General features: G+C 39.5%; 1 long non-coding RNA gene across 1 annotated transcript; it reads right to left on the reverse strand.

Moving 5' to 3' along the window:
• Positions 1 to 445: 445 nt before the first annotated feature.
• On the reverse strand, positions 446 to 13,719 carry LOC112530424. Its single transcript, XR_003072047.3, has 3 exons — positions 13,483 to 13,719; positions 8,847 to 8,952; positions 446 to 5,391 (listed from the first exon to the last, which is right to left on the reverse strand). It is a non-coding gene; the product is annotated as an uncharacterized LOC112530424 (long non-coding RNA).
• Positions 13,720 to 14,569: the final 850 nt, after the last annotated feature.

The following is a 14,569-nucleotide window of genomic DNA, read 5'->3' on the forward strand; positions in this document are numbered from 1 at the left end:
ATCGGCATATTATAATGCTGAGTAGCTGCCAGACAATATTAACTCTTTTTTTTTAATCTCTTCTGGGGCTTATTCATGGTCATACTATGCATTAGCGAGAGCTTGAATGTATTTAACTCTCATGATTTGAACAAAACTACTTTTTTTTTTTCACTCAAGAAAGAACTATTCAATTTCAAAGTTACCAAGACAATCATGGGCTGGAAAAATACCTGAGTCTGCAGGAGCCTTGTGTTTAGTATATGGCACTGTGAAGCACTGTGGCACAGACTAGCGAACTTCAAAGAGTCAGTGTTACCAGAAGGGGGGAGATGAGATCTACTGAAAATATTTTCTTCCTTTAAGGTTTATTAAACCAACAATTGCAAAAAAAAAAAAAAAAAAAAAAAAGCAACAACAAACAAAATGAGAAAACAACAACAAACATACCTATCTTCCTTTTCCTTCCTGTTTCTCTTGGAAGCCCATTATCTGCTCTTATCTCCTTCCCAATGCAGAAAAGGTACAGCTAACTCTGTCAGCCTGTCACTGTACCTCCACAGTCTTTTGGTGGGTTGTTTGGATAGGAAGCAATGCACAAAGTTGAGTTTTAAAGTGCAAATGGGTGTCATTGTCCATTTAGCCCAATGAAGTCACATTACTAGCAATGTATCTGCCAGTGTTGGCATATTTAAATGATCAGATCACAGGATCACAGCGGTTGGAAGGGACCTCAAGAAATCATCGAGTCCAACTCCTATGCTAAAGCAGATTCTCTACAATAGATCACACAGGTAGGTGTCCAGACAAGTCACCAGAGAGCAAAGCTCAGGGCTGCCCCTTGACTTCCCTCGTGAGGAGCTGCAGGCCACCATGAGATGTCCCCTCAGCCTCCTCTGCTCTGGGCTGAACAAAACAGGGGACCCCTCAGCTGTTCTTCCTCACACACCTTGTCCTCCAGACCCTTTCCCATTTTTGCAGCCCTCGTTTGGACACTCTTTGACAGTTTTATTTCCTTCTTACGTTGTGGCACCCACAGCTGCTCCCAGTGCAGGAGATGAGGTCTCACAGCACAGAGCAGAGCAGGACAACCCCTCCCCCACCTGGTGGCAGTGCTGGGCCTGATGCACCCCAGGGTACAGTTGGCCCTGTAGGCTGCCAGGGCATGCTGCTGGCTCACATTCAACTTGCCATCAGCCAGAACCCAAGACTCATTCCACAGGGCTGCTCTCCAGCCTCTTGTACTCCAGTCTGTACAAATACTCACCCCTGACCTGTCCTGCTGGAGCAGAATCCAGCACTTGGTCTTTTTAATCCTCTTGTAATTGGTCATTGCCCAGTCCTCCAATTCCTCAAGGTAGTGGCTGCCCAGTCCTCTAATTCCTGAGTCCTCTCTGCCCTCAAGGGAGTCAACAGCTCTTCCCAATTTCTTTGCAATACATTATTAGTTAGTATGTGAATGGAAACTTTGACTTGTGTGTTATTCCAGAAAAAGAAAAGAAAAAAAAGAGAGAGAGAGAAAAGCATATGCCATAAGAGGCAAACAAACCAGAACTTTTTCATTGAAGAAGGACTGCCAATGTGACCTGAAACTTAATAAAACAAAAATAAGATTTTGGTGATTAAGTTGCCAAAACTAATGTATCACTTTATGATGATCTTTAAGGTCTTTTCCAACCTAGATCAATTCTATGATACTATGATTCTATCACATCTTAATGGAGAAAGAATGGGAACAAAAGCATATGAACAGTCTTAAACATCACTTTTTAGCAAAAGAAATAGAAGTTGTAAACTCTGCCAGGAATAAATTAATCCTATCCCAAAGCTCTTCAGCACAGCTTTTCTTTCAACGTTGAGGCTTTGAAACTTCCAGACAAATTAAAACAGAGAGTCAATATATTTTTATTAATTTTAAGAAAAAGAGCAGAAAGCCTTTGTCTTAGTCTTAGTTCTACTTTGTTATATCCAAGTATTCTGGCCTCACTAAAAAGATAGATGTTCTTTTTGTGTCTGTTTCTTGGTGGTACAGGTACATCTTCCCCAAGCATATATTGGGATTCACTTTTTAATTCTAATGTCAGTCAAATTCTAATGAACACAGCACAATATTTTCAGGATGAAGTATACACATATACTTTTGCTTTAAGATTCCAGTGGAGGATAATTTTTTTTTTAAACTTCTAGGTTTTGAGCAAACAGCTATCTCACCAGAAACTTTGTTGTTACAGGCATGTTTACAGAGAAGAAGAAAATGTTTTAAACATATCTGAAGGAAATCAATTATAATATCTAGTGAAAATTTATGAAATACACACACATCTCCCCCCCAGACAGATGGTTAGCTTGGGGCAAAAAAACTACATATGTTTCTGATTTTGGTGAAGTTTCTATCTGTTTAAAGGATATATTTCCCAAACTAGCACGTACCGCCCAAACAAACTTGAACATAGATTCTCACCACAAAATTTCAAAATATTTACATCCTAGAAGACAAACTATAGAGCCTAATAATTCACCTCCACCACAACTGTATAACTAATAAGTGAAATGGGAAAACTGAGTTCCACCGCTGATTAATGAAGCAAGTGAGAATAGTTCTGCAAATGTAGCATCACTTAATTACTCTGTCAATCATTTTAGCTGACTAGTTTCCTAGGGTAAGCAATGATTTCCAGTCTGCTGTCTCCATCAACCAGATCAGACATGCTAGTCTTCTATGTGCTGGGTGTTCTTTGCAGGATTGCTCTGCTGCAGCTCCCTGGGGAGCATCCTGGCTATGGCACTTCTGCTGGCACTGTCAGATGCCCAGGCTCCAAGGCTCTCCATCTTATATATGTATCTTTTGCTCATGATATTCTGAATTTTATCTTTACTTGCAAACCTGAAATGATAACTTAAACCTTAACTGAAATATGTTATAGGGGTGCGGGTTTTTTGTTGTTGTTATTGTTTGTTTGTTTGTTTGTTTTCCCCTGAAAATAGAGATTTATTGAAAAAGTCAGTAGGAAACATTGTAATTATATTTTCCTAATATGTATTGTATTTTGCATAAGTAGCTGAAAGTGATTCCCAGAAGAAGAAAACTTTCTTTACCTCCTCTTAGCAATGATAAAATTTTACATCAAAAACACAGGATTTCCATTTGCAGTAGTAAGCAAGTAGTAGTATGATTCTACACTGCTGAAAGAGTCATACAGTTACCCCTCAGGATATTAATATTACCAAATATTGACTAGCATAATATTTTACCTGTCAAATATGTAGCCTCCTTAATTTTGCTGGACTTACACATGCAGCTAGAAAAAAAAAAGTCATCTAAAAGCAAGTATAATAGGCAATATGTCCTTGAGTAGAGATACAAAGAGAGAAACACAGATCCTTTCAAGTAGCACACAAACTACATTCATTGATCGGAGAGCAGTAAAGATATTATGACAAATGGAAGAGGAATTTTCACCACAAAATAAATCAAAATGACAGGAGGACACCTCCTCAGACAAAATGAATACTTTTTCTTGTACAGTGAAGCTAAGGGTCTGTTTAAAACCAAATCCAGAAGAGTGGGCAAATCTTTTGCATCTAAAACAAAACCTAGCATGCTGAGCATTATTCTTAAGCAAGAAAAGCCTTTCGGCATTCTTTTGTAACATCTGGGAACAAAACAGTGTTGTGTTTTGCTGTCGGGACAGTCTTTGTGCTGCTGTTATGCAAAGTACACACAAGTTTGCTTGCCTGAGCAGTGAGACAGGGTGAGACATACATCCACATCTCACTAGTGAACCCAGTCATGTGGTGCCTTTTAGCAATGGAGAGATTAGGAGAGTGATAACACCTGGCTGTGCAGATTATGAGGTTGAATCTGAGAGCATCATTCTGTGTGGAAATATTCACAGATACTCTATAGATGTATCAACATCTGCTATGTTATGTCTGTGGAATACTTTTGACTCTACACTGAATTATTCAACACATCTAAAAAGCTTTCATTACCAAAGCATTGACAATTTTCCTTTGCTTTCATGCTGTTTTTCACCCATGTGATCCAAAATTGCTTTTATCTCATATGCTTACATCACTTAGTCTTCTCTTAAAATACCTGTGTGGAAAATTTTGTATGTTATTTACAAATTTCTGTTGGCTGTCAACTAAACCCCAAAGCATTTCCAGCTTATCCAGGTGAAAACACCCTTTCGCTTTGAGCTCAGCAGCTAACGTCCCCATCAGGCTGTCTGTCATCTGTGGTTCTAATTTCCACGTCACTATGCACAGCAATGTTCTTGTGGGGCTGAGGAACAGTCTCTGGGAAGGAGGAGTTACACAGCAGTGGGACAGGTAGGCACGACACTGACAGATGACTGGTTGCTCTGGGGCCAAGAGCAAGGATCATATCACGTTCCTCACCCAAATACACTCTATGTAGAGATCTCCCAGGCAGATTAACAACCATGTTTTAATATCCTATACTAACAACCTGAAAAACAAACGTTGTACAAATACATTTCTAAAATTAGCAGAAGCAGAACTTCCCAAATTTACAAGACTTACAGTCGACCAAATACAGAATATAAATCAGAAAAAGGATTTAGAATCATTTATGTTGTCAGTATTGTCCAATCCCCTTTTGAAAAGATATTGGCATACAAAAAGGATCTGTCGGAATGTATTGACAAATGAAAATCTCATGTAATTGAATATTTCCTTGGACTGGAACTCTGTTGCTCTTATCAGCACTGATTTATCCATAGATAACAGAGGCATCTCTAGTACTCTTGAAATAATGTGTTGTCTTTCATTATCTGCACAAGTACATCTTGCAAGACTCCAAATGAGAGAAGTATTTTACCACCGTACATCAAAAGTAATCCATCTGTTTGCAGCAAGTGTGTGACAAGGAGATTACTCAGCCCAAACGATTCTTCCAAGTATAGCTTATTGGAGATTTTGCTTGGTGAAAAGTAAAATCAATGCCTAACAATAGTCATAATCCTCTTTTGTCATCCAGTGATAAAGAGCATGGCAGGACATAGTAGTTTTCTGGGGTTATTCACAAGGTCCAAGAAGAGCTTTTCTTCTGGGGAGGGGGTGTGGAAAGGAAATCTCAGGGCTGGCAGCGTTAGATCTCATCAACTTGACCCTGAGAGCCACTTCAAGATCTTCAGACTCTTTCTTTCCACTTACGAATATTTAGAACCACTATATTTATGGATTACTGTGAGAGCTTTGGAAAGACTAACATCACCAAGTTGAGAGCTCTCCAAGTATTCTCAGTTTGAAACTTCAAGGAGACCAAGTAACTACTGCAGAATGGAAACAAAAGTATAAATTAAGCTAAGAAACAGCTTCCTGGTTCTTCAGCCAACTGTTGTAGTGAAATAGATAGCCAAGGAAAAACAAGAGAGACTCCATGAGCTAGAAAAAAAATAAAAACAAGACAAAGAAAGCATGAGTAAATTAAATCCAATTTGGCTGATCCTCCACATCTGCATCTCCTACAGTACTTTTAAGTCTACACTCAGAAAGTTCTGCTGATACACTTTAGTCCACGTGGAAAGAGGACACATTCTGCTTGACTACTTCTGCTTCACTACTGTTGACGGTGGTTCCAGAAGAAAAGATTTTTATATAATTTAGGTAGCTGCCAGAGAGATTAGCCATAAGTGAGCAACTCCTAGTGCCCTGACTGGGACTGTGAGGCTTTGACAGCATAGCTATGAGGCCTGCTCCAAAAGTAATTCCTCCAATTTTATTATGTTGGCCCATGACGTCAGGGGCAGATGTTGGCAGTATGACAGTAGAAGCTGAATCTTCCTGCAAATATTCCATTACATTGTTACCATGCAACAGATGGTAGCAGAGGGGCAGTCTGACAAAATGACTTCCGACAGTGAAGTGCGTATGAAGCAAAGGTGTGTCACTGAAGTCCTCCACGCAGAAAAAAATGGCACCCATTGACATTCACTGATGCTTGCTGAATGTTTACGGAGACCAAGCAATAGATGTGAGCACAGTGAGGCAGTGAGTGCTACGTGAGCCGTGTTTTGGATGGCCATGCAGATTTTATAAGCGTGGCATGCAGGCTATTGTTCATCACTGGGGAAAATGCATAGCTAATGGTGGTGCCTATGTTGAAAAAGAGTGCTCTGTAGCTGAGAATTTGCTCTATCAAATAGCATTATTGTTCTCTTTGTATCTGTTGTAGCTTCCACGGAAATTAAAAGAAGGCATGACTTTCAGAGCAACCTACATACATGAGCTACTATAGAAAATATTTCAAATATCTGTTTTACTTACTATTTTCAGCCCTAAGGAATACCTGGACTCACAAGCAGTGAAGCTGACCCATGAATATGATCCACAAGACTATAGATGTACTTATCCCCCCTGGGAGTACAGTATCATACACTATGTTGATTAACACAGTGAGAAAAGTATTCTTGGCTTTATGCAGTCCTGTAATTCATCTTCTACAGAACTACAGCTCAATTTCTGTACATGTCAAGCCCTGGCATTTTAGCATAATCGCTTATATCCAGTGGTGATTTTAGCAAGATTGGTAAATACACACAAATTTTCCACATAATCATTGAAACACTGACAAGAGCTTATGAACGCTGTGATGAATTTATGATCTAAATCCTAGCTATGGTGTACTACTGTAACAAGAGTTCATAATTCTTTCTGCAGGCTAAGGAATGCCAATAGGCTGCTTCATAAAATAATGAATGTTTGTTGTAATAATGTCATGGGTTGACTGCAGTTTAATAGCCTTTATTTCCAATATAAGTTTATGAAGGGTATCAGTAGTAAACAGGTTCACATGAAATATGGTCTGTCAGGATTGCTATTAAGCTGTTGTTAGTGTGTTTTTTGCAGGGTTTTTTTTTTTTTTTTTTTTTTTTTGCATGCTATTACTGTTTATGTGATGATCCAGTTTCATAAACCTTTACGAAGCAATTAGAAGTTGTACAGTTGCAATGGCTTTACTAAACACTCTTTTCAGTTAGAAGCTGGTATGATTCTAGGCTGCATCAGTTTTATGTCTTTCTGCTATAAATTGCTTCTGAGTAGATTTTGATCCACACCATGGATGTCCAACTTTTCAGTTTACTTGGGCAGCATACACAAGGTCGCTCCAAAAGTAATGCCTCCTATTTATTTCCATGGAAACTACAACAGATGCAAAGAGCACAATAACACTATTTGATAGAGCAAAATCTCAGCTACAAAACACTATTTTTCAACACAGTCACCAATATTTGCGATACATTTTCACCAGCAATGTACAAGAGGCTGCATGCCACTCTCACTGAAATGTGCAGTAGCAGAGGTAATTTACTGTGGCCACTGCTGAAACGCATCACCCACCATCTCACAGTGCTCACATCCACTGTTTGGCCTCCATAAGCATTCACAAGCATCAGTGAATTTTAATGAGTGCCATATTTTCTACATAGAGGAATTTAGTGACACACCTTTGCTTCATGTGCATCTTGATGTCAAATGCTGTTTGGTCAGAATTCCCCTCTGCTGCCATCTGTCACGCAGCAACAACATGTAAGGGAATATTGGTGAGAAGGTAATGCATATAATGTGTAGTTTATATAAGTAACAAAACTTATTTTAATCTTTAGTATTTTTTATTAAAACATAAAAAGAGAGTAACAAAAACACAGAACTGATGAGATAATTGACTCTGTTTTTTTGAAACTAAATGCATCAATCTGATCTGATGGGAGTGGGTGCCACTCTCAGTGAGCTCTCAAGGTGTTCATCAGAGATTTTTTGATGAAATTTTACTCCTCTTTTACTCATTTCATCCTTGAATCCTTGTGCCCTGGTTGCATCTCAGACAGCACGAATAGCACCCCAGTGTCTGACTGCTGCTGAGCAGTGGATGTGCTGCTGGAGCCTGCCAGAGCTGCAGCAACAGTGGGGGCAGGTGGCATGGGGTGAGCGCTGGGCCGCATTGCCTGCTGTGCCAGGCCACAGGTACCTGATAGTACCTGATCTACACAGTGTGAATCTGTGCACAAGCATTTTGCATTCTTTCACTCCATCTGCCTCTGTGAAATTGTGGTGTTGGAAGGTGTCCCGTTGATGACTGAAGGGATTAATTTTCTAGTTGTTCACTAGAGACAAAGGGAGCAGCAGCATCATACACACAGACCTGCCAATGCGCTCAGTCTTGACCCGCCTCCAGGGCAGAGGGGATAATGCATTCCCTGTGCTGCTGCCTCTGTAGTAAGAGCATTGAGGAGAGTGAAAGTCAGTGCTGTTTGCACTCTTCCACTAAGAAATGGACCTCGGATCCTGTATTTTGAACTACTGACCTAAAAATAAAGACCTTGTATGCTCTTATCGAACCTTTGAGATAGCCAGGTTAGGCATTTAAATGCATGATTGTTTTATATTTACTATGACTAGGACACAGAACATACACTGATATATACATGGGTTTCCTTTTCAGTAGCAAAGCTGGTCAGGGCAGTTCCTGTTGTCCACTGACACTCCCTCTCTCCACCCCACTCCCTCCATTGTGTGTAAAACAACTGTGCAGTGAACCACATTAAAAAATATAGAGCCGTGAAAGTATTGAAGGAGAGGACAATGTGAGAGCTATGTACACTAGTGCTGACACCAAAAGAAAAATATGTGTAACCATGTTCCTTCTTTATCCTGTACCAGTTCTGATAAAGCTGGTCCAAAGTATTTAAAAATTAACTGTAGTAAATAGCACAGGAATTATTTTTACATTCTGAAGCTCATAGGATGAATCCAGACAATGAAGTAACTAATCATTTTGCAACTGCTTTAAATTATGAAAACTATATGAAAACAAGAAAAGCAAACAATAGACTACTGACCTGGTAGGGAGGAGGATGGAGCAAAGTGCAACAATGAGAGCGGAAGACTGACCTGAGTTCTGAGTCAACTCTTTGTGCAAGTCACTTACAAGTGCTTCAGTTATTCCTTTAAAATATAACAAAGGAAAAAAAAATAACCTTTCACTGTTAAGAAGCTCTGAGCCTCAGAGGAGATGAAAGGAGTTATATAAGTGCAAATTACTGTGCTTACTCATTTATATTAAGAAAACGTCGGTTTTTCATTAAATGTTATGCTTTGTTCAGAAGAATGAGATCCATATCTCGATGTAACAAACCTTTTTTCAGCCCACTCAAATGACCAAAGTGATTCATTTGCTGTGTGCAGAAGCATTAAACTTTGCAACAGCTTTTTCTGTCCCCCATAGTGAGATGGGCTATGATCTCAAAGTCTGGCAGCCTAGGGCACAATTCAAGCTTGGATGGGAGATCTTTATGGATGCACGTTATACAGTCTTTTGCTTCAGCAGGTGTCACATTTCCCTGAGTCAGTATTGAATTAAGAACTTAATCTGGCAGTAGAAAGGAGGTGTCCTATACCCAATAATAAAGTAATACCAGGAACCCATTCACAAGGGCGTACTTCATTTTCTCTGGTGTCCTTTTATCAGAGTTACCTATAGGGCTCATATGCCTTGTTAGCTGCAAAGCAACATCTTGCAATTGGTGTCTTTTATGGGAAAATTCAAGCATTACAAGGTCTTAACTATATTATTTTATCTTAATCCTCTTGGAAAAATGCTTCTTCCACAGTGGGCCTGGCCAGCCTGTTGCTCAGTGTTTGCTTGTTGTTTCTCTCTCATAAACTTTGATCTAACAGACCCCACTAACTGACTGATCAATTAGCAACTACTGTCAGATAAGGTCTAGCTTTCAAGGCAGCTGTTGCTAGCTGTCTGAAGGAGGATTATCCAGAGGGCCAGTCTAGAAGTACATATGGACTGTCCACTTCAGGTAGTCACACATTGTCTATATATACATATTTTAATTTACAATTCAGCACCTTTTTAAGCGATGAATAGTAATAATGCCCACAGTAAAAACGAGCTGCACTTATTAGTACGAGGAGACAAGGAAGAGAAATTCAACAGAAAACTTCTCCATAGCAGTTACAAAGTGCTGAAGATAGAATGATGGGAAGCAGAAAATGGTTTGAACCTGCTCTGTGATCTGCCCTATCCAGAAGCTGATCTTGATCCTAGTCCATTGGAATGGCTCCTGTGCTGCTAATATCAGCCACTCACAATTGAGAGGAGTGAATAAACTCTTACTGGTGACATGCTGTTAAGAAGTTCCCACTAGTCTGGTGACAGAAAAACAGTCTTGAATCTGAGTGGTGGCTCTGGGTCACCTGGAAATTCAGCAGGGAAGGGACATGCTCTGAGGGGTTATTGTGCATAGAGAGTTGTAAAGCAGTTAATATTTGACTTATAAATCTCTAATGTAATGTTTCAGAAAAAGAAAAGTTATATAAATGTAATGGATTATTGGGTCTCATCTACTGTTACTTGAATCTCATGTTTCTATTGTGTTATAAAGGTATTAGATGTTCTCAGTATGCTAACGAGTAATTAATGCCTACTTGTCATTTCCAATGACTTGTTTGGCATCCAAAAGCACATCCTGTTACATGAGCTCTAGAAAGTGTATATATTACCATTTTTTTACATAAAGCTTGTTTATCAGAGCAAATAGTGCTTCGCTGTTTAACACTTGCTGTTCCTGTTGTTCAGCTTGCTAGCTTTATAATCGGAAGCCTAAAGGAGATCTAAAATCCAGCTTAACAAAAAGCCAAATACACTCAAAATGTTCCATGTCTATTAAACCAGTGTATTGACGAAGCCTCCGTTGGTGGTGAGGCTGGTGAGGCTTTTGCAAAGACGTCGGGAGAACAACACTCCTCAATTTTTCTTCTTTAGGCTTGAGAAGTATTCCTATCCTTACAATCACAGGCACAGAGCAGGGGCCAAAGTTCCCCATGGCTTCACTGAGATGCTTAGATGAAAGTTAACAAAACCACCCATGACAGCATTCTCTAAATTTTGCATGAATTTACCTCTCACTTCTGAAGTTGGAGAGATTTATTCTTGAGCTTTCAACCCAGGTATGGGAAATTCCTTTTGGTTGTGGCAGTATCACAGTGGATTTTGAACACGAATTACATCAGTGGGGAATATAAACAAATCTTTCAAAAGGATAAACGAGTATAAATACCCACAGTGGAATATCACTGTGCACTTCAGTTTCATGGAGAGTTGAGTTTGGAGTTATAAATGAAGTTTTGTATCATTTGTATTCTGAAGTGGATTCTGAACAGAATCCAGATCTGAGAGGTTTCATCCTGTCCTCATCCACATCTGCTTTTCCGTATGAGATTTTGTGAGGTCTCAGCTTTGCTGCACACAAGGCTTCATCCTGATCAGGCTTCAGACTTGGACTCTTTGCTACAAACAGGAGAGCTATGAATGTTGACTCCATATGCCAAAATGCCACCACAGCTAGGGAGCAAAATGGGATTGTTTCTGTCAGCTGAAAGGCTTATTTATGGCAGCTTAAACTGATCAGAAAGTTATGTTGTTGTTGTTATTGTTGTTGTTTAGCTTAAATTTAGACTTCAGTGGCTTTAAAATGAAATAATTGTACAACATGATTCAGGTAAATGATTCAGTAATGATTCACATAGCTGAGATTTGGATCGAGGCTATGAGTTTTGTTAAGAAATTGAGTTAAAAGCACTCAGTTCAGCAGAGGAAAATAAATACAAACATGAACATCCAAATTAATCCTAAGAACAGGGAGCTCTAAGACTCTACAGGCCAAGTGACTCACTGAGATAGGAGACTGAGGACCTCCTGTCTGTGACTAAAATTGCCCAATATGTTCAAAAACTGTTAAGCACAGTTGCAAGTTGTGAAGCTGTTAAGTTATTCCTCTCTGCTAAAGATTTTGGACTTGTTTTGGTCTAAAAAAATAGTCATCCTTAGAACAAAAGCCCGAGGCAATATGACGGGGTTAAAAATTGTTTGTAAGAGCACGCACATGCCACTTCACTGACTGCTCCTTCATTGTTACTGGCAGCAGGAACTTGTCGAATCGATGTGATTCAAGCATATCAACCCACAGACTTGTGGAGTTTATATTTTTATTAGGAATACATATGTGTGCGCCTTAGCTCATTTTTTTCACAGTAGGAAACCTTTCAGTATATTTGGCATGGAGGCATATCGGCACTGTACCACCCCCAGCGAGTATTGAGAGGCTTTCCAACATGAAGCTGATGAATCCGCATGACTAGAAAAAATAACTACGAGAGGGGAAGTGTGGTTCAGTTTCATCGTGCCACTCGATTTGGAGACCATTTTGCAGGCAGATACTTCTTAAAGGAAACGTCTTGCCCCATCCCTCCCACTGCTGGAGAGCCAGTCACAGTTGGCATCTTCCCATCAGATCATCACTGGGACAAAGGGGAGAAAAGGGGTAATTTCTCATTAGCAGTTAGGGGAACTTCCGAGAGATGCTCTGCAGCAGTTCTTTTGCTTTGGGGATGTCCTGCAGCAGTCTCTGTGCTGGAGGTCTAATTTATTGTTGCCTCAGGGTAAGTATTTCTGCCATTGGAAAGATGCTTGCACCCTGCAGCTCTCAGGAGAAAATAGAAAAAACAGGCACCGGCTTGGTCTTTAGCCAGTCCCTTCACACGTCACTATACTCAAAGTGCATTTCTCTGCTGAAACAATCCTTGGCACTTCTGAGAATTCCACTCAGTCATTTCCTCATGCTTTACTGTTTTTTTGTTTGCGCTCTGGTGATGCTGCTTCATTCCTTGTATTGTTTTCTGTGGGGAGTAGAAAAGGCATGCCGCCCTGCAAGCTAAAGGAGGTATAGGCTCTTCTTGGCACCACTTTCGTGTAAACCTATACAGATAGAGATTTTGTTATATTGTTCAGAGCTGCAGGGAACTTTCCTAGTTTTGCTGCTGCCACAAGGTGTGTAGCTCTGAAACGGCTGTCTGCTTGTTCCAAGCTTACTTTCAGAAGTGTTCAGCATTCCTGGCAAGATGAGACTTTAAAAGAAGAGATAATTTTTATTCTCATTTTCACATCCAGGTTATTATTTGTCCTCCCTACCTAAAGCAAAGGTTAAAATTAGACACCTGCAAGGCAAACATGGCACTTCTAGTGCATGAATGCATTATGCTGCCATCACTTAAAACAGTTGTTTTTCTATTGACCACTTCACATGAAGACTTACGAGATACATTTTTTTCTTTTCGTTTCTTTGTTTGTGTGTTTTTCGCTTATTAGGGAAAAGAGAGTAGAAAAAGGGAAATAAAAATGAGTTAGAAAGTGATGAATGACATCTAAATAGTTGCATAGGAAAGTTAGGATGTTCAAAAAATAAGGGTACTGAATTAGGAACGTATGTTAAAAAGTGTAATAGAATTAAAGTAAGATGTAGGTTAAAAATTCATGTTTTGGGGGGATAGCTCAAAGGAAAGGCTAAGTGAAGCAAAGAATTGAGGAGGTAGCCTTATACGTTAATAATGGCTAGAGAGAATAAATGAGTCGCTAGGCTGAGTTTGTTTGGACTGAGTTAAAGAAAGAATGAAAGTATCTCCTACTTGTGATATGGTTTCCACAGGAATGCAGGCAAATGTGGATCTGAGAGAAGCTGATGCAGTGATGTCAAGGCAGGAGGATGAAAAAAAAAAAAAGAATAAAATCACCGCATTCTACTTGCCTGCCTTTGCCACTGAGTTCATAAGCCCTCACTGATCCCTTGACAGCACAGCTTCAACACCGCTATGAAAAGTGCAGGAGGAAAACAAACCCAGGCTCTGAAAACACATGAAGTGCTCAGGGGGCACAGGCAAAACAAGGAAGTGAGTCTCTTGTAAGCAAGAATGAGACACATTGGTCAGGGAAGGGAATGACTTTCATTTTTTTCATTTCAGTTGCTGTCTGCAGTTCTGTTTAATCTATGGTTAATGTAAAACCTTCTGATAATATTTCCAAACTTAGGTGCTTAGATGAAGGTTCTTACATCCATTTTCATCACTGAAATAAAGAAAGCCCGGTTTTCAAAAGCAAATACTTCAGTGAGGTTTATTGGTGCTCCATCAGTTCCCAGTCAGCTGCTGAAATATGGATTTAGGAGCCCAGACACAGTATGAAAAGTTTGGCCACAAATTCTGCTGTTACTGTCGGGGTGCCCAAAGTGTTTAGAAAAAAAGCCTTGGAGGAAAACCAAGTTCAACAGCATTCCATTTGTTGTTTTCACCAGCTTCAACTGTGTGACTCTTGGGAGCACAACGTGTGACACGTTCTAGGACTATCTTCTCTATACGCCCATAAACATACTTTTATTTGTCTAAACACAAGCAAGGTACCAACAGAGGGTACATTAAATGGTCATTTTGTTTTCTGAATTTCATTTTCTTTGTACTACTCTTTGGAATATTAACAGTCCTGTAATTTTCCCTTCTAATCAGAAGGGAGAAATATTTTAACAATACTGAATCATTGACAAATTAAGTGAAAACATTAAAAACACACAGAGCAGAGGATATATCATTTAATTCTTCTGAGACAACTGCCATTAATTTATTCTATCCATTGAACTTCCACTTTTAAAAAACCTAGGATGTGTGCATTTGAGAGGAAAATGAGATTGTAACTCCTTGTTGACTTGTGTGATTTTTCACATAA

Source organism: Gallus gallus, chromosome 1, assembly GCF_016699485.2.
Source record: "Gallus gallus isolate bGalGal1 chromosome 1, bGalGal1.mat.broiler.GRCg7b, whole genome shotgun sequence".
In the NCBI taxonomy this organism is placed as follows: domain Eukaryota; kingdom Metazoa; phylum Chordata; class Aves; order Galliformes; family Phasianidae; genus Gallus; species Gallus gallus.